This window comes from Lissotriton vulgaris, chromosome 9, assembly GCF_964263255.1.
Source record: "Lissotriton vulgaris chromosome 9, aLisVul1.2, whole genome shotgun sequence".
NCBI classification, from domain to species: Eukaryota; Metazoa; Chordata; class Amphibia; order Caudata; family Salamandridae; genus Lissotriton; species Lissotriton vulgaris.
The window spans coordinates 873329161-873349673 of NC_141697.1; the positions used below are offsets into that span (position 1 = coordinate 873329161).

The window sequence follows — 20513 nt, forward strand, 5'->3', positions numbered from 1 at the left end:
GCAGTTGACCGTGATGCGTGAGAGTATGACGAATAATGATTGGAGAGTTGGTCATGCTCTGTAACATTTAGGCACTATATTATGTCCCGCTAAGCCATGATGAAGCACGGAAAGACATCACGTTCTTGCAACATTCTTGGGCTAGCATTATAACAGTGTTTTATAAGTTTCATGGATCGATGTAGGGAGAGTACTACATCTCCCAATAGGCACTGGGGTCATGTGCCCCGGGCAATCGTGAGCGTCATGACGTCATCATAACAGAATAGGGAGAGTACTACATTTCCCAATAGGCACTGGGGTCATGTACCCCGGGCAAACGTGAGCGTCATGACGGCATCATAACAGAATACAAAGATGGTGCTCACCTCCGCCGCTGTACCTCCCCGAGACGGCCCAGAGGACGCCCAGAGTACAGACGGAGAGGTGAGCGTATGTGTGGCGTGGGTTGAGGTGCCGAGTACGGTTCTATTAACATTACTACGAGCAAGGTTTGCTGCGCGCTCCAACAATATGGTGACTCTGCTGTTTCGCTAATACAACTTCTAGTACGAACAGTAGCTTCCTTGCTGAGCGCAACACCATGTATACATATATGGGGTTTCGCCGAGCACTTGCTACTTGCTAACTCATGCTCAGGGCGTTTTTCAAACGTTGCAATTGATATCATTTACATACCACGATCTTACATAGAAGGGGCTTACAAACAAGGCATCATTTATCCATCTACATATATCTGCCTACATTTGATTGAATAAGACCAATACATGCCATCTATTACTGTGGTTCTTTCAACATTTTTTACATTAGTAACATTACGTTGTCAACCTGATGTGACCAACACTGTGTGTGATGTTTTTATGTGTACTCCTTCCTTTTTTGTCATTCATAGCGCGGTGCTCCTCCTACCTGAGCCGCAGCCAGGCGAGGCGTAGCTTGTGCCTCCTACCTAAAAGGTAAGCAGGGGTTTGGTCTAAACAGGAACCTCAGATGCTTACAAAATGGCATCAGTGGGGATATGTAATCTGCATACCTGCATTTTGGTCGAAATGAATTATGTATCTGGCCTTAATTTGATTGTTTTGTCTGTTGTCCGTGTCTGTTGTCTCTACTTTTTTTTATTAAGGAGGACCAGTACCTGTCAAGGAACATTCTGTTCACTTGCAAAACACGTAAAGTAAAATTCTTTTTAATATACACCTCCTTTTGGAGGTGAAAGCAGTAGCGAGATGTGGTGCTGATGAAAGCAGCAGGATACCTAGGTGGGTCCATAGTCTGCAGAAACATGTCCACCGTTCAAAATCAATAATAGAAGTTAATTGTTCTTCTACTATATCTCAGCACTTATTTTTAACTTTTGGAAATATAGGAGATACCTAAGAAAGTTTTTCTCTCCTAGTTCTCCAATTTTATATTCCCTCACTATTCTTCACACCATTATTTGTTCTTTTTAAGCACTGCTTTTTTCAGTTATCATCTCACAGTTATCTGTCTTACACCGGTAAACACATCAGGGCAACCACTCTTTCAACATCAAGTGGTTGCAGGTTTGCTCTCCTCGGTGTAAGGAGTCCCAAATGATGATAAGGGCGGAACCAATCGATAACTGATGGGTACTTTTACAAATGTGGAGGTTCCCTGTGACACTTGATTCACTCTGGTCCTTTATGTTCTTTTTGAGTTAAGTCCCAGGCATTGTTCAATAGACATTACTCATAGACCCACAGTCACTCTTTGGTGTATACACAACATGCGGAACTCTTGGAGCGTCTGCAATGCCACAAATTCAAGACCCACACGGCCCGTACCCACGCTACGGCGGATAGAGCGGGCAGTCTACTGGCCTGGCTGCTGAAAAAGAAGTGTAACCGTACCCCAATCAGAGCCATACGTGCACCAGACGGGACCCTGATATACACACGTGAAATACACAGGGAGCTGTCAGATCCCTATGCAAAACTATATCAATCCAAGGGACGTTGCCGTAGTCCTGATCTAGAGAGGTTCCTTGAACCAACTCAATTGCCCACGGCCTCAGAGACACCCCAGGAGGCGCTTAATGGGCCCCTCACCGTAGAGGAAATCGGGGATGGGATTGGATCCATGGCGTCTGGGAAAACACCTGGACCAGACGGCCTACCTGCGGAGTACCTCAAGGCCTATCGGGAGTCTCTGGTGCAACGTCTGCACATCCTTTACACCACAGCCATAGAAGAGCAAACGCTACCTTCATCAATGCACGAGGCCTATCTGGTGACCCTGCTCAAACCCGACAGGGGCACGAGACCCTGGGATCGTACAGACCCCTGGTGCTTCTCAACGTGGACTATAAGATACTTACTAAAGTGCTGGCGGAGTGACTAGCACCGGTGGTCCCCGAGTTAGTTCACGCTGACTAGAATGGATTTGTACCCAAACGCAGCACATCAATGAACCTGCGGAGGTTCTTTAGGGTGGCATTGGATAGTGTGCCGGCATGACCTAGAGAGGGATGCCTTGTATTAGACCTCAAAAAGGCATTTGATTGTCTGGAGTGGAGCTATCTAGGAGCAGTACTGTTGCGGTACGAGCTGGGCCTGGGTTTCTTTAGATGGTCGACTTATTATACAAAAATCCCACAGTCCGGGTGCGATTGGGGCCGTACATCTCTAACGCCATACCAATACACAGAGGCACCAGACAGGGGTGCCCACTGTTGCCCCCCCTATTTGCACTTGCAATAGAACCCCTGGCGGCGGCGTTGCAGGCGATGCCAGGAGATGGAATCCCCCTAGGAGTCGTGGTACATCAGGTGTCGCAATATGCAGATGACCTTCTGGTCTTTGTGAGGGTCGCAGATAATATCCCAGCTCAGCTGACACACATCTTGTGTGACTTTGCCGCCCTCTCGGGACTCCAAGTTAATGCTGCCAAGTCCTGTCTTTATGCGTTCAGAGGGGAAACACAGGATCCAGGTTATATCCAAGATTGCACAAGAGTGCAGTGGAGGGCTGAGACCTTCCACTACCTAGGAATCCAAATATATCGTCAGCCGACAGATTTATTTGATGGTAATCCGGGAAGGGCCTTGACAATCATCAAGTCACAGATGCACTTCTATAAAAACGCTCCCTCTGACGGTCACAGGCAGGGTAGCACTGTCTAAGATGGTGATCCTTCCCCATCTCCTGTACTACTTTTCCAACCTACCACTATATGTTCCGGTGTCCTTCTTTAACACGTTCACTAAGCTACTTAGGGACTTCCTCTGGGGATACGCGCGTCACAGGATGGCGATGGCAAAATTGTTTCTGCCCTCTGATCAAGGGGGCCTTGCAGCACCCTGTTTTGAGCACTACTATTTGGCGGCGCAACTGCAGTGGATAGCTTGCTGGCTCGCAACCACGCTACCCCCTCACTCTCTGGATCACATCACAAAATTATTTCATCAAGCTACTAAAGCTGCAACACTGACACAGCTCCTCTTGGCGGTGGCGTATACAGGCTACCTCCGAAGCTTGTATCTAACCAGAACACTGGTCCCCTATGCGCCGGCCATACCACTGGAGTGCTCTCCTAGCGGGCCTGGGTGCTCACGTCTCTCGAACTAACAGAGTGGCACGAAGCTGACATACAGACTCTGGGGGATCTGTATAGAGATGGCACCCTCATACCATATGGCTCCCTGATTGAGGAGGTGGGATTGCCACTGGGGCAATTCCTGAGGCACCGCTCACTGATCGCGGTGCTAACCTCTAAATGGGGGGGCATGACCGCGGAGCCGAGCCAACACCTTACCATACAATACCTTCATGTCATGGGACGTGGAAGACACCTGGTTTGCTGGTTTGCGGCGTCCCTCTGCAAACATACGGCGATAAGTCTGGACCCACTCCACCATAAATGGGAAACAGACCTAGAGCGACAACTGGAAGACAGGGAATGGGACAAGATAATTAAGAGCCCTGTATGTATACCCAGAAACATGAGGTTCAGACAGATACAACTGTTCATCGTCCACAGAGCATACCTTACACCTGAGTCGATAAATAGGTACTTCCACCACGCAGATGCAGTGTGCCCTCGCTGCACCAAAACAGGGGCTGGCTTGATACACATGTTGTTGGGATGCTGCAGATTACATACATATTGGCGGGTGGTTGGTGGGCTCCTGCACAAATGTACAGGTCGAGACATACCCTTTGAATGGCCCATTTACTTGTTACACCCCTTCCACAGAACTCCGGCCACGAAGGTTACATCGCGGTTTCTTGACCTGGGAATGGTGGTGGCTAAGCGGCTTCCGACCAAGAGATGGAAATCTCAAGACCCGCCACATATACAGGCATGGAGGTACTCACTCCTAGCATGGGCCAAAGCAGAGGGAATTGCCATTCTACGGGAGGAAACACTGGGGCTCCGGAAGGAACCCATAGCGTCGCAATGGGAGGGACTTCTACGGGCCTTGAAACAAACAGAGGGAGGTGATCCTGAGGGACAACCCATGACTGAGGGAGGCATGTCAACAGTACGCGATAAACCATCCGTTGGCAGGGCTATGGTGTGCCGTACACATGCACATACGGACTCTGCTTCCTGAGGTGGACGTCGCTAAAGGCAATAAACAGCGACAGCTGGCTAGCAGATGTGGGGGGGTGGCGGGAGCGGGGGGGGAGGACAAGTTGCGAGATAATTACACAAAAGTCGGTTTATGCTGCTGTTACGGGTTTTTGTTTGAGAACTGTTGGTTTTAGCTTATAGCATCTGTTCCATTGTCCAAGTAGTATGATCTGAAAGAACTCTGTACAGCATTCTAACGGAATCGCCTCACTATTGTATGATGACTTTACCCCTGACGAATTAGACTAATGTGGAGGTTCAATTTTTATCTGGACTAAAAATACCACGGACATGCATATTATGATTAATATACGTCCAACTGTAATTTTTTGCTGACATTAATAGATGATTCTACATATGGTCAGTGTGATGCAATGTCATTTGTCTTTCATGAAAATGTATAATGAAAAACAATAAAAACAGATTTAAACAAAAAATCATATACCAGGCCAGCTTCTCACATTCTGGATCTGGGGTCATGCCCTCAGCTGAGAAAATGTGTGCAAAGAATTTGAGCTACATCTTGTGAAATTCACACTTGCTGAGATTGAGTGTAAAGCCAACCTCCGTGTGCTGCTGACACACTTGGTGGAGAGCTTTGTTATACTCCCTTCTTGTGGTGCCAAAAATCAGTGGGCCTCATTTATGAAAACAGCGATGCGTCTCTTTTCACTGCGCCCTCCTTGCGACACCAATGATGCGTCATATTTACAGTATGACGCATCATGGCGCATGGAGTTACAGATACATCAGTATTTCTGACGTATCTGTATGGCACAAAAGTGGCGCATTGCTGGAGTGGGTCACAAAAGTGAGGCAACTCCAGCAATGTGTCCTTTCACATGGGGCAAGCCCCATGTGAAAGGGCCTGTGTCAGTCTTACGCCTGCTGTGAGGCAGACGTAAATAAATTCACGCATTTGTGTCCTAGAAGTGGCGCAGTGAAATCTTATAGATTTCACTGCGTCACTTCTATTACCCTTTCTTGCGCTAGAACGCCCTCTTGCATACATTATACCTGGCGTAGGTATAATGTGGCGCAGGGGTTTACAAAGTGACGCATCTACCTAGATGCGTCACTTTGTAAATATGGTGCAACAAGGCACATTTTTTATGCTGCTGGTACGTCACAAAAAGTGACGCACCGGCTGCGTAAAAGTGTCGCACGGCCTCATAAATGAGGCCCAATATGTCATCACTATAATGGATGCCTCTGGGGACTGGACTCACCTGATGAAGTCTTGAAATATATTTCAGCAGCGGACGAGAGGCAGAAATGTGTTTGTTTTATAATGAAAGAACCCTACGTGTGTTGCAAACTCAGTGATGTATCTGCAACTTTCTTTTATCTCTAGTTAGTGAAAGCCCATTTTCAGGTCGAGTTTGCAGAATACCTTGGCTCTGTTTAGTTGGACAATCTTTTCAGCTATGTGGGGTCCGTGGTGTTGTTCCTATTGCATCACTCTATTGCATTGCTGCATGTCAGCACAGATGAGTAAGTATCACAACACAACGAGCGAGACCCATGGAGTATGCTCGGTGATGTCCAGCTTTAGGAGGTTTGTTATTTTATTCTTCATGGCCTTTTGGAGGTGAACAGCACCTGGACGGTGTTGTTGTGCCACCAGGCTAATGTCTTCATTGATGTGGAACTGAACTTGGATGCCTTTGAGTTTTTCTAGACCCCAGAATAATGACGGGAATTTTGCAATCTCTGGGCTCGTAGGTATTTGGTAATTGATGGATGTCAGTTCTATTTCCGCAGCCATTGCCAATCTAAGGAGGCAGGCACCTGATGCCTTGCCTAGTAGCACATGGATGGTTATTTGCGCAAACTTTCAGCCTTATTCATGAAGGCTAAATCGGCTCGCAAAGGGCCGGATTCTGAGAATCCGGCCCTTTGCGAGTGCGATTTTTGCATTTGGGATTCAGCATCCCAAATGCAAAAATCGCTAATTGCGATGTCGCAAATGTGCGAGGAATTACATTTAAGGAATCTCTATTAGAGATTCCTTAAATGCAATTCAACATCCAATTTAAATTTGCGAATTCGCAATTTCTTGCCGCAATTTACCGCGAGGTCAGACCTCGCGGTAAATTGCGATAACTCAGAAAAATGCATTTAAATGCATTTTACTGAGTTGCATGTTACACACACACATGTCCTTTGGACATGTGTGTGTGCAACACCTGTGTGAAATTTCATTTGAGGGGTGCTACAGGGTGTCCTGTGGACACCCCTGGCACCCTTCAAATCGCAATCTTATTTGCGATTAGCTAATTGCTAATCGCAAATAAGGAATACTCCCCATTCATTCCTATGGGCCTTTTGGCCCATAGGAATGAATAGCGAGTTATTCCTTATTTGCGATTAGCAATTTGCTAATCGCAAATAAGGAATCAGTAGGAATCGCATTTTATTATGCGATTCCTACATGATTACCGTTTTGCGAGTCCTTAATAGCGAATCGCTATGATTCGCTATTAGGGGCTCGCAAAACGGCCCCTTCATGAATAAGGCTGTTTGTCTTATGTTGTATCTTCGCTGTGAATGATCCACAGCTGAAGAGAGGTTAGTACGTCAGAGGGGGATGAGGTCTGGGATTGGTTGGAGCTGTCTAAATCAATCCAGTGGAATGATATTGATGGAGGCTCCAGTCTCAATGAGGAGTGGTATGGGATGGTCATTGACATTAAATTGAACAATTGGGCATTTGTTTGTGCGCCCTCTGACTGCATATGCATGGCCTCATCTTTTTTCTGTGGATGGTGGTTATCACTAGTCGTGTTGATGTGTCCAGGCAGATGATGCTGGGAGCTGATGAGCGTCCTTCTCTGATGTGGACAAGCGCACTGGTTTCTCTCCTTTGATATTGAAAGACTGATGTGAACTTTTGCGCACATTTCAGGGGGTGGCCGGCAGATCTTTCTCAGGGACGCTTGTACCAATGGTTCAACACCCAAGGGGCTTAGCTTCTTCTGGCCCACCATGTTTACTGAGGTCTTGCTATCGACTACAAAGTAAAAGGTTTGGTCCTCAGTTTGAACTGAAATTTTGCAAAATGGGGTTCAGGCTCGTCCATGGACATAATTAGCAGGTAGCCATTCCCTTCACTCTAACTCAGTGTGGACATATGTGGTGATTCATTGGAGGATGACCTCGGCTAGCTCTGACTTTGGATAGATTGAACATGGTGTTTCTTTTTGTTGTCTCCTGGCCTTTGGTGGTTGTATCTTGTATCTGATTTCCGTTCTCACCGTGCTTTGAGATCTAACTTTTCTTTTTTGTTTCTTCGATCGACAAACAGTCTTGAAGGGGCATATTATCAAGCAAGGGCGATACATAGGAAACTGCCGATAAAGTGGCGATAATGGGCTTGATAATATGGTCTATGGAATTCCAATCGAAGCTCATGTTAAATGGGAAGGACATCTAACATGAGCCTCGATTGGAATTCCATACAGCATATTATCAAGCCCATTATCACCACTTTATCGGCAGTTTCCTGGCGATAATTTTATCGCCCAGGCTTGATAATATGCCCCCAAGTTCCTTTGCAGCCTTTGCATGTTGGTCCGAGTAGTGCATTTCCCTATTTGAGGAAATGCAAGGTACATCGGTAGCATGACTTCACCTCTTGTCTGGGTGAGGTTTTGTCCTTGTGACGGTTTTTCTTGGGGTTGCTTCTTATGGCCAGTGCCATCTTGTTGCCCGAGAACCGTTCCTCCATCAAGGCCACCTACCGTTACACTCTTTCTTCAACTCTGACAGTTGTGAGCATCTTCTCTAGACTGTGAGTTTCCCTAAGCATCTGCCTCTGAAATAAGGCAGACAGGCATCCATCTGAATTTCTGAGATACATGGCTTCTTCATTGTTAAAGTTACTAAATCAGCAGTGCTTAATGAGTGTCTCTAAGAGTTAAATTAAGTTGTCTATGGATTCTCCAGGCTGTTGTCACGCCTTGTGAAAAAGGTAACTCTCATAGTCGATATTGGTCATTGGGTCAAGCTTCTCAGTGAAAGCCTCCTTGACTTATTTATATGAGGCAGTGTCTGCACTGGGGAGTTTACTTAGTACTATGTTGACACCCTCAACCGCTAGGTTCTTAAGGTACTTAACGATCTTGGCATCGTCGTTTTTCCTCAGGGCATTAAGGAAGTCATCAAATTATTTGATCCAGACAGATCAACGGGCTCAACTGTGGGTTTTCTTGACAGTGTGAAATGCAGGAGGTGGTTTCAAGAATGCAGCAGCATCGAACTTGGCCCCTCCGCCGTGTGCCATATTGTGGGAGTAGCTGGAGAGTTCGTTGATGGAGCAGGTACGATTGGTACAAAGGGCTGGTGGGTGGATACAGTAGCACAGCAGGTGTGCTTATTTTACGTGTTGCAACTGGGACGGGTGAGAGGCCAGCAGGTGGCATCACTGTAATAGAGCACTTTGGTGGCCCCATGAGGTTCTGCCTATGTTGAAGAGCGCTTCAGATCACCCTCTACAGGCCTGTTGGCAGCCGTGGTGCGAGGGGGTGGAAGTGTCTGGATGGGGTTAGTGGCCTCTGGAGTACTGGCAGGTGTGGACCTTGGGTGGACCTTCTTCTGCAGTGCATACATGGTAAATATCTCAACCCAGGGTAATGGCTTCTGGGACTTTTGGGTATACGGGTAACACAAAAGTTGTCCCCTGGGTCTAATTTAATTTGAAGGTTTTGGGGTATCCCTTTCTTAGGACGATTCCTCTCACCCACCCACAGGTGGCAAGCTTCATCATAGGGGATCTCCTCACACTATGAACCTAATCGTAGTGCGGGCTACAACCCAATCTCTGAAAGGGAGGAGCTCAGGGATGTTTTAAATAGAGCTAATGAGGTAGACTAAACCTCTAGATGAGCAGGGTGCACGAATGGGGGAGGTGAAAAACTGTGAAGGTGATTAAAACTAACTGTATGATATGCCCAGTAATTGTAATGTTGTATTCATAGATCAGGATTAAAAGGATATAGCACAAACTGAGGGAAATTCAAACTTTCAGAGTTGGTGACAGGTCGATATGTTTCAGCTTGAGGCTCCCCAGCAGGGATGCAGCGGCTTTCACCAGGACCATAAATATGTTAAAAAATGATTACAGTGACCACATGAATTGCCTTGAAACAGTTGAAAAATGTATATGCCAAACCAGTAGGTGGAGTGAAATGTCACTCAAACTCAGGTTGTACTGGTTAGGGTGCTCCCCACAATGTTGGGTGAGCCCATGGATACCTGTGGCCTCATTTATGAGGCTGTGCCTCACTTTTACGCCGCCGGTGCGTCACTTTTTGTGACGCACCAGTGGCGTACAAAATGCGCCTTGTTGCGCCATATTTACAAAGTTACGCATCTAGGTAGATGCGTGTCTTTGTAAACCCCTGCGCCACATTATACCTGCGCCAGGTATAATGTAAAGTAAAGGTAGCCAATGGCAGAATGGGCTGACGCATTGCCCCATGACGCATGTTGTAGTGGGTGGAATTAAAATATTAATATTAAACGTTAGTTTCCTGTAATTTCTGCATGCTCACTTCATTATAGAAATGCATTTCCAGGACAATGTAAATGCGAAGTGCATCACGTAAAGTTTCATGGAAAGCCCCTCTATTACGGTAGACAAACCGGAGCCATTTCAGCTGAGGCAAGCTCGATTCTCTATGGAGGCAGCTATTTAACTGGCTGGTCAGTAAATACTGAAAGGCAGATTTACAAGCCCCTTGCGCCACCACTACGCCACTTTTTGTGACATACTGGTGGCTCAGGGGGCTCCTCCATATTTACAAGGAGAGGAAAAGCCACCCTGCGTGACTTTTCCTCTCCTCGTAAATATGGCCCCTTCACACGCAGCACTGTGCGTGGAAGCGGCGTTCCATGGGTGTTTCTGTGGGTGTTCCCACGCAACACTCATGGAACAAGGCACATTTCCAGATTTACGAGAAATCGTAAATCTGGAGATGCGTGTGAATGCTACGCCACCCTAGAGGTGGCGTAGCGAGGCGCAACGAGGAGAAATGTTTTAATTTCTCCTCGTTTTTCCTCTTTCAATGCGTGCTGCATTCTACAGCACCCATTGAAAAAGGAAAAAGCCTCTTGTGATTGTTTTTGTGCAGGAAGGTAGGCCTTCCGGCACAAAAACGATCTCCCCACGACCAAGGCATCGTTGCAGCATGGTGCAAGGGTGCCTGTGCCGGGGCATGGCTGCAGTTTGTGCGCCAGCGCAGGGGAAGCATAGAGATGCAACATATTCTTGTAAATATGTCTCATCTCTGTGCTTTCCAAACTAACGCTGCACGGTGCAGCAAAATGACTTGCTGTACCTTGCTGCGTTACTTAGTTGTAAATCTGCCCCTGAATTTTCTCTGCTCCTTATCCCTCTGTTGATGAAAACGTATAGCTGCATAGCCATCAGTTCTCAGAAAATGTATCATAAATTTGCGTAACGCAGCAAGACACCTTGCTATGATGCATGAAAGGTTCACGACAGGAATGCACTATATTTAACATTATATGGCACATTCCTTGCTCTCTGCCTGCACCCAAGGCGGGCGCTAGGCATGGGCAGTGTGGGCAGCTGCCCAGGGCCTCACGCTCAGCTCAGAAATATGGGGCCCCCGTTTCTGCTAAAAAAGACACACTTTCCGAGTCAGTCCACCTGCTCCTTCAGGGCCCCCTCCCCAAAGCAATCACTCCGCTAATGTGTTTTCAATTGAGGTGCCTCGACTTCGCTGCTCACTGTGTGGGGTCATTCAGGGGGGTGCAGTGGTGGGGGGTGGGAAAGTGTTGTAAATAAGATGGTGATAGATGACAAGATACATCTAGTTGATTACATGTAGATTTATTGTAGGACACAGCTGAGTACAAACCTCGCCAGCTGACCAGACCATCAACTGACACGAGTAGAACACTCTGGGACAGGTTAGAACACACACAGGTATTCTAGGAAGCTGAGGCGGTAAGAACACTAAGGAAGGGCTAATGACTATTGTCAGCCATATCACATGAAGAATCAATATACAACACATCTTCCTCCTTTACAGAAAAGAAATTAAACAAAACATAAAAACTAAAGCTTAAAGTATGGGAGACAGCAACAATAATATTAAAGACAGATAGGAGGTCTAAGACGACTTGAACTATTTTAGTTTATGAAGGCAAAAGAGCATTTTGGGGCAAAGAGTGTAAAAGTGAAGTGTGAGGTGAGACACAACACTCAAAACAACTAATAGGCATCACCACTACCTACTCCCCTTAGACTGACAAAACAGGAAGAGACAGTCCACTCTCTGAAATCTGTTTCCGTCCACCAACACTTTAGGCTCTGATTTGAAGATAGACAGTTCAACCTACGCCATCATGCTTTACAAATACCACAGTCTTAGATAAACTTTGAGAATTCTATACTTAGGCACTCTTCAAGATTACTAAGTGCATGTGATGTAAAGAGATTCATATTTTGGCTTGAAGTGTTCACTTCAAAAGATGGATACATATTCCTAGGCGTGACTAGCTTTAACACTGTCTGGACAACTGTCCATCCTTGATGTTAATCCTGGAACCTTTGTCCCCATTTTAGCCTTTCCATCCAAGCTCTGTCCTGGGACGTTTGTCCCCATTTTGGACTTACTGTCTAGACTCTGTCCTTGGACCTTTGTCCCGGTTGTGGACTTTCTGTCCAGACTCTGTCCTGGGACCTTTGCCCCCGTTGTGGACTTTCTGTCCTGGGACCTTTGTCCCCATTGTGGACTTTCTGTCCAGGCTCTCCATCTTGGTACTGGGACATTCCGCTCCTTGTTCCGGGACAATCTTGTCTCCTCTTTGCACGACCATTGTCCATACTTTGTTTTTGGAACGTCCTTTGTCCAGTCCTGTTTCTTTTACCTCTGTCCTCTCGCTTCTTCGGCGCACTTATAGATTAGATTTGCCCTGCTTTTTGGCTTTCTGAAAATAACAAGTGCTAGTTGTGGAAGACTGTTCCGAGTCAACAGACGCACTTTTGGTTCAGAAACATTTACTACCTGCAGGTTCTGTACACCGTTAGTTATTGGACATTTGTCCGTAGGTTCTCTGTGTGTATTTTAGGCCCTCAGGTACATTTCCGCGCTAAAATGTCCTACTCACGAAACTATAGTGGAAAAGGATTGCTTGATCTGTTCTTAAACACTCTGTGCTGATTCTAGTTTGGATAAAACAATCCAAAGGAAAATACTTAATAAGTCCACAAGATGGCACTGTTGTAAAGGAATACCATCAAACTGTCTTCAAATACAGATACGAGTGCACAGTACTGCCGTGTTGAATGCTGTTGTCTTAAATGTTCTTCATGCAGTTTAAACTAAACACTAGCAATGGATATGGAGACTCGAGAAATACCTTCGCAAAGTGTGAAGCTTAGTTGCAGCAGTTTAGCACACACGGGAACATTTGATGAAGAATGCCAAGATTAGAAAACAAAATGAGAATGTCTTCGCTTACCTATACTTTCGGCAAGAACCTTGGAGGGCAGCAAATGGTTGCCTTCAAAAAATAACAAATAAAACTCAATCTTGGCAACTAGGGACGTGCGCTGTCTCAAGGAAATGATAATCAAAACAAGTGTGATTAGAAACCCTTGGTCTTCGCTCTCTCACACAAGTTTATTTCATTGCGTTGTGCTCCCGTAACTCCGTTGCCATGGGACCAAAAGGACACGGAGAATGAAGCTATAAAATGAGCGTGTGACGTCGCGCAGTGACGTTTTTACGCTGCGCGACAATGCGTGATGATGCACACAGTCTTGCAGCAAGGAATGATTCTATGGCAGGACCGGAGACTTCTGATTATGCTGTCTCATTTCCAGCAGCGGTGCGTCCATTGGGGCGTAGGGGCGTAGCCCCACCAGCCCACATGGAAGCATCGCGGCCGCCGAGCAAATCTACTAGTATTATAAATAACAGATCAGCCGCCGGTTGCGCAGGGGGGGTGGGCGTGGCCTGCTGCAGCTTGAGTGACAGTCCACACACTCAGGCTGCAGCAGACCGTAGTGGGGAATTTACAGTGCGCATGCTTGGGAAAGTTTGAAACTTTCTCAAGCATGCTCACTGTAAGTTCCCCTGCGGGACCCAGGGGTACTTGTTTCAGTTGTTTGGTGCCACAGCCCGGGTTTAGAAAGGCCGAAAGGGCGAGCAGCAAATATGCCTCGGTAGCCAATCCTGGAGCGGCAGCAGTGCCAGGATTGGCTGGTCCACCGGCGCAGCATCCCATTGGATGCCGCGCTTGGGGGTGAGGTCTGTCGCTGGCTCCCGTACAGTGGTCTAGCTGTCGCCGTGATTGGGACCCTTCGAAATCTTCTGGGGCGCGGGGGAGCACTTAATGGATTAATATAGCGACTTTCATGACCGAAAAAAGGAACCCGGACTCCCGGAGTAGTGTCATATGCACAAAGAATCACACGGATCCCTCCATTAGCTGGCCAGGCGCCGCTGCCCAGCGCTACTCTTGTTGCGTCCACACTGCCGCTGCTGCACCCAGAGAGCTAGAACTGCTTTACCGACTGTTTACCTTGTTCTTTCTGACAATTTGTTTAGAAACAAAGTTGATCGAAAATATCTGGAAACTTTCATTGCCTCTTCTACGGTGTGTGACTCTGGACTTGGCTGTGCCGTGACTATACTGCAGGCGTCATTCCTCATGAGGCTCCTGGATGCTTAGCATATTACTGCTCTTCTTTGCGTTCAGCAAAGTATGTAAGAATTCGCCCCAATTCTATAATATAAAAATTGCGCCTGCTGTGTGGTGGCTCTGATGTGCATATGGCTCAGAATTCAGAAGGCGAATTCAAACAAACATTCACCAAAGCAACACATCTCTGTCATGCCAACTCCGGTGAGTCGAGGGAAATTGTGGGCAAGCACTAGCATGTGTAGCTGGGCAGGCAGTATTGTGTGTAGCTGGGCAGGCACTAGTATGTGTAGCTGGGCAGGCAGTAGCGTGTGTAGCTGGGCAGGCACTAGCACGTGTAACTGGGCAGGCACTAGCATGTGTAACTGGGCAGGCAGTAGCGTGTGTAGCTGGGCAGGCACTAGTATGTGTAGCTGGGCAGGCACACCCAGAGCTACCCTTGCTAATATTAAGTCAATAAAGGCAATTTCGTGGCAGTGGTGTAACGGGAAATAATGCATCTGTGGCTGCCTCGCATGCACAGGGAGGAGCCGGAGGACGTGATTAAGTTCGTGCATAACCTCCACACACGCGGTGGCACACCCGGCAGAAGGACTTCCAGCTCACCACAGCACTCCCCAGTCCCCACGGGAGACGATATTTGTGCAGTTTGCCTGTGAGAAGAGAACTACTTCGGTGTTACACATGGCAGCAATGTCCGAGCTGAAAGTTTAGTATTAGGTGGCAGCCAGGTTCTCATGAGCTCAGAAAAATAAACGATTGAATGCGAGTAACCATCAGGGTTCAAATCTGTGAACTGCAAGTTATTCACCGCTCTCTTCGGCTGGTGGAGGTGCGTTAACCCGCTAGCTACCTTATCATTTTGGTCAGAAGTTGTACGCCTGATACTGCTGGCGTGTGCTATTGCTGTTTAGTACTAATAGTTCTGCTGCTAGTTTGAAGTCAGGGTGTGCCCTTTCCATGGCTGTTGACGAGGGATTAAAAAAAAAAACGTTCTTAACCGAAAGGTTTCGGATGTCCATTCTTCTTCCTCAGTTGCAGGTTTTTTTTAAACTATACTTTAGTTCAGTGCTTCATTTGTGAAATAAAGAGTGCCGGTGCTCACAACTCTGCTCAGAAGCTGACTATCGCACACTGAATACAAAGGCAGGTAGTCTTTAATCCACTAACACACAGCACAATCCCTGCCATTTTCTCACATGTGCAGGTTAATTTCTGTTTGTGACGGGGTTGCCGTCTTTTTCTTCCTCCGTCTTTGCTACCTGCGTATTTTTCCTCTCATGCACTCGTTATATCATAAGGAAAAATCCGTGCAGTTCGGCCCCCACCCGGTTCAAATTAAGCGCGGCGTTGGTTATGACATTTTGCGTCTCTTTTCTCTCTGGATGGATTATCAAAAAACATGGCAGCCTCTTACTCGAGCACCTGGGTGCACTTCGGCGCCTTGTCTGGTGCATGAGGCGCTAGAGACATACTACACTAATTAGTACTACCTGCCCATGTTCCAGTACTGTGTCCAGCCGTGAGGATGGGTGGTGGAGGAAAAGAGGATTGACAGTCGCCTGACCCCTGACAAGTAGGCACTAGCTAGGGGCGCAGTGAGTCATTTTTTAGCAGCTAACTATGAGTATCAGAAAGGGAACACAGGGAGAAGAAGACAGAAAGGTACAGCGGGAAAGTGGAAGCGAAAAAGCAAGAAAACAACCAGAGGCGCTTTGAACGAAGAAATGAGAGTAAGGTAAGGTAATGGAGGAAGTGTGAAAGGAAAGTACGGTGAAAGGATGAATGGAAAGATGGAAAATTAAGTGGGAAGGAATACAGTGCTGAATGGATGAGAGGATAAAAAGATCCAAGGGAGAAAGAAGAGTTAAATTCAAAGTCACAGCGTGAGCGAGAATGCTGTTGCGAACCCTAGAACTCTCTTTCATTATCACTCAGTGACTGAGTTGTTTCTGAACTTTTCTTTTAATACATCTCAACCTTATTTCAACTTCTGTCATTCTTTTTTCATGTGTGCACCCTAACTCCCTTTTTTTTCGCTTTCTTTCATTACCATATATCCTTCTTCCTTTGTCTCCCTTCTGCATCTTTCCTTTTTTATTTGTTTTCTTTCGTAGTTCGTACTTCTCATCTTCTGATGTTATTTCTCTTTCTGTTACTCCCGCGTTGCTACCTCTCCTCATCTTCACTCCGTGCTTTCCCCTTTTCAGTCCTCGCTCTCAAGGTTCCTTCTTTGTTATTCAGCCCTTTGCGCTGTCCCTGCACGTGGTACTGAGCACAAGTCTGAGCAAAGGGACAGGGGCGTAGCTGCAGGGTGTGTTTGGGATGGTTACACCCCCCCATATAAATGTATTCTGTATTGAATAGATTGGTACAAGTGCTTTAAGTTCGGTATGGTGAAGTGTTTGTTGGATTTCACTTCACATGCAGACAAGATCACACACACACACTCTTGCCTAAAGGTCTTAAAAACGGTGATTTTACAAAATGAGGGTGATAAGTAGTCCTCACAATCCGCACTCCTCTCCCTTCCTACTGATCCTTAAGGCCCCCTCCTGCATTGCTGCTCGTATAATCAGCACAATAGTTGGGAAATCTGAAGCTGACCCACCCTCCCCCATACATAATGACCAAGCGATGCCCCTGCAAAGGGACACTAAGATGATACATGCAATATGAGTGCAACACCATCAGACCTACCAACTCACCTGGTGCCACCATGTGTCACGTGATTTCGGTTTGTACTTCCCATTTTCCAGGATTGGCTGGTCCACTGGCGCAGCATCCCATTGGATGCCGCGCGTGGGGGTGGCCCGGCATTCATCTCGCAAGCCAAGGAGGACTGGTCATTGGCGCCGGCGGTGCCCGATTCTGGTTCCATGTTTCCACAGTGAGTGACTGTTTCAATTCATTTTAGCTGTGGAGTGTTGTTAAGTAGCAGCCATCCCATGCGAGCAGGCATGCTAAGGAGTGAGGTGTCCACCATTTACTTTACTAATTTACATCGCAAAGTCCTTCTCATCGTCACCTTTCACATCGGATAGAGTGGGGCTCAAGAGAGAGAGAGCGAGAGGCGGGAGCGAAGTGGAGGGGGCCGAGGGAGGAAAACGAGATAAGAGCGTGGACGGAGAGAACGAGACGCAGAAAGAGAGACGGGGGCGACGTGCAGAGAAGGGGACGAGAAGAGAGAAGATAAGAGAATGTAAGAGAGAGGGAGAAATAGAGAGGGGGGGTGAGGAGAGAAGCTAGGTCACTGCTGAGAGGGGAGGGCAGGCACGAAGGAAGAGGAAGAGCATGTGAAACATAGGGAGGGGGGCGGGGGTTGAGGGAAAGAGTGACCCAAGCAAGGGAGAAGAGACAGCTCGGTGGAAGAGAAACGTGTGAGGTGAAGGACAGTAGGAGGAAGTGAGGGAAGAGGGGACAGAACGTGGGAGGGAGTGACACAGAGGGAGGGGGTGACACAGAAGGAGTGAGTGACACAGAAGGAGTGGGTGACACAGAGGGAGGGAGTGACACAGAGGGAGGGAGTGACACAGAGGGAGGGAGTGACACAGAGGGAGGGAGTGACACAGAGGGAGGGAGTGACACAGAGGGGGGAGTGACACAGAGGGAGGGAGTGACACAGAGGGGGGAGTGACACAGAAGGAGTGAGTGACACAGAAGGAGGGGTGACACAGAGGGAGGGAGTGACACAGAGGGAGGGAGTGACACAGAAGGAGGGGGTGACACAGAGGGAGGGACTGACGCAGAAGGAGGGGGTGACGCAGAAGGAGGGGGTGACACAGAAGGAGGGGGTGACACAGAGGGAGGGGGTGACACAGAGGGAGGGGGTGACACAGAGGGAGGGGGTGACACAGAGGGAGGGGTGACACAGAGGGAGGGAGTGACACAGAAGGAGGGGTGACACAGAGGGAGGGGGTGACACAGAGGGATGGAGTGACATAGAGGGAGGGAGAGACACAGCGGGAGGGACTGACACAGAAGGAGGGGGTGACACAGAAGGAGGGGGTGACACACAGGGATAGAGTGACACAGAGGGAGGGAGTGAGGGATGGAGTGACACAGACAGAAGGAGGGGGTGACACAGAAGGAGGGGGTGACACACAGGGATAGAGTGACACAGAGGGAGGGAGTGAGGGATGGAGTGACACAGAGGGAGGGAGAGGCAGTTGTTGCAACGCCAATACGTTGATTGCTATTGGGCAGTACTTAACTTCGCAGACCACGAAATCGCATGCCCCGACAACACGTTTTGTTTTTTGTTCCCCTCTGTTTCATGTGTGAACTGCTCTTTTATCCTACTGAAATGAAATTGTTGTAAAAAAGACAAGAATACATATCCCATATCCGTCCGTATTTAGCCAGCCACGCATTTCCCAGAGTGTGCTTGCTGCCCGTCCTATAAGGCACCTGGACGCCACCCAAAGCGCTATGAAGCGCTATGTAAATATCATTACTGTTGGGGATAGTCTGGTCCGCTGTGCATGAATTGTGATTGGCTTTAAAATCTGTTCCCTAAAGTGCAATTTATATCTGTGCCTATTTCGTCAGCCACGCATTTAGCAGATTGCGCTTGCTACCCGTTCGATAAGGCACCTGTACGCCACCCAAAGCGGTACGAAGTGCTATGTAAATACCATTAGTGTTCGAGATAGTCTGGTTCGCTGTGCATAAAATGTGATCAGCTTTATAATCTGATTTCTAACATGCATTTTTCTTTTCTGCTGTGTGCCTGCAATTCCATCCATCCACCCTGTACAGACTTACATGAAGCAATTATTAAGTATTTGTTTGCAAACTATCCACCCATTCATCCATCCACCCACCCTTTGATCCATCCACATACCCATCCAGCCATCCTTCACCCATCCACCCTTTGAAACATCCATTCATCCATGCACTATTTCATCTAGCCATCCACCAATCCTTCACGCACCCACCCTTTCATCCGTCCATGCATCCAGCCACCCTTTCATTCAGCCAGCAAGCCATCCGTCATCCACCCACCCTTTCATCCATCCAGCCAGCCTTTCACCAGTCCTACCATACACCCTTCATCCATCCACCCACCCTCTCCCCATCAATCCACCATCACATTAACAAAGGAATGATGATATTGACATTGCGCACAATTTACGTTATTTGTAGCTTTGTTGAGCGTTTGCAGTATTAATGAATGCATTACAAACAATTCAATCAACTGGCATTAAGTATATGACCGTTATTAAGTATATGAGCGTTATTAACGCGCGCGTCAATAAGCTAAGGTGACATAGCCGCTGTTTAAAATAACTATGTCTTCAGCTTCCTGGAGTGCCTCTGACTTCGTTCTGTTTCTTTACTTTTTGTGACTGTTGGTCCTGCTGGGAAACATTTTCAATTTATGTTGTCTTGTTTACTGGGAGCATTGCTTTTATTTTCCTTTAGTGTAATAGGCTGGCTGGTGAAGTGCACTTCCCATAGTATGCAGTCACTTCAATTTGCCTTTAGGTGACTACCTGGCTTGATGGTGGTTTTCTATTTGATTTCATGTAACTCCTTGTCTTGATGAGTGCATTGGTTTTAGTTTGTTTGAGGTAACTGCTTCACATGCTGGTTTCATCACACAGCTGACACCCACCCTGAGAAAGCCAGAGCTGCCCTGTTATTGTTATCAACACCAGTGCGCTTAGGTTCCTTACAGCTCCTTCACTTGAAGTGGGTTACCACCTACTCGTTTACTTTTTGTATCCTGCTCGTACCAAGTCAGATCCAGACCCAGACCAGTCATTTTTCTTTCATTAAACTGTTTTACTTGCTTGGTGCTTTTATGTTGGTGCCTGCATGCTGAGGTGTACTCTTCTTCAGTTTAAATGTATGTGACTGGCCTGTTGACTAGCACCCTGCTTTCAAAGTGAAGGTTCACAGGTTCACACTTGCTTTAGTTTACTTTTGTATGGTTGACTGCATGCACTGTTTTGCTGGATGCATTGCTTTAAGTTACTACTTGATGCATTGCTTTCAGTTTGCTTTCAAGTAATTGCCTCTCATTTTCCTAATGCTTTGTGAAGGCTGTTTCCCAACTGCTGTGCAACTTCTTCTACTCTTAGAGCTGAGATTTTCATGAAAGTCTTATAGTCTGAATTCAGCACCTGAGCGTAATAGGACGGAATGAATGAAGCTCTGTGGTTATACTGAATAAGCAGCTACCTATGTTATGCCATCTATTAATGTAATAACTGCACTTTCACAAT

At 47.1% G+C, this 20513-nt stretch overlaps 1 long non-coding RNA gene across 1 annotated transcript in view; it reads left to right on the forward strand.

Annotated features, from left to right (window-relative positions):
- The first annotated feature begins 323 nt into the window (after positions 1 to 323).
- LOC147692410 (uncharacterized) overlaps positions 324 to 20513 on the forward strand; it is a 146147-nt gene continuing 125957 nt past the window's right edge. Inside the window, exons 1-2 of the long non-coding RNA XR_015299824.1 lie at positions 324 to 426; positions 893 to 956. This is a non-coding gene — a long non-coding RNA (uncharacterized LOC147692410). The remainder of the gene's footprint in view (positions 427 to 892; positions 957 to 20513) is intronic.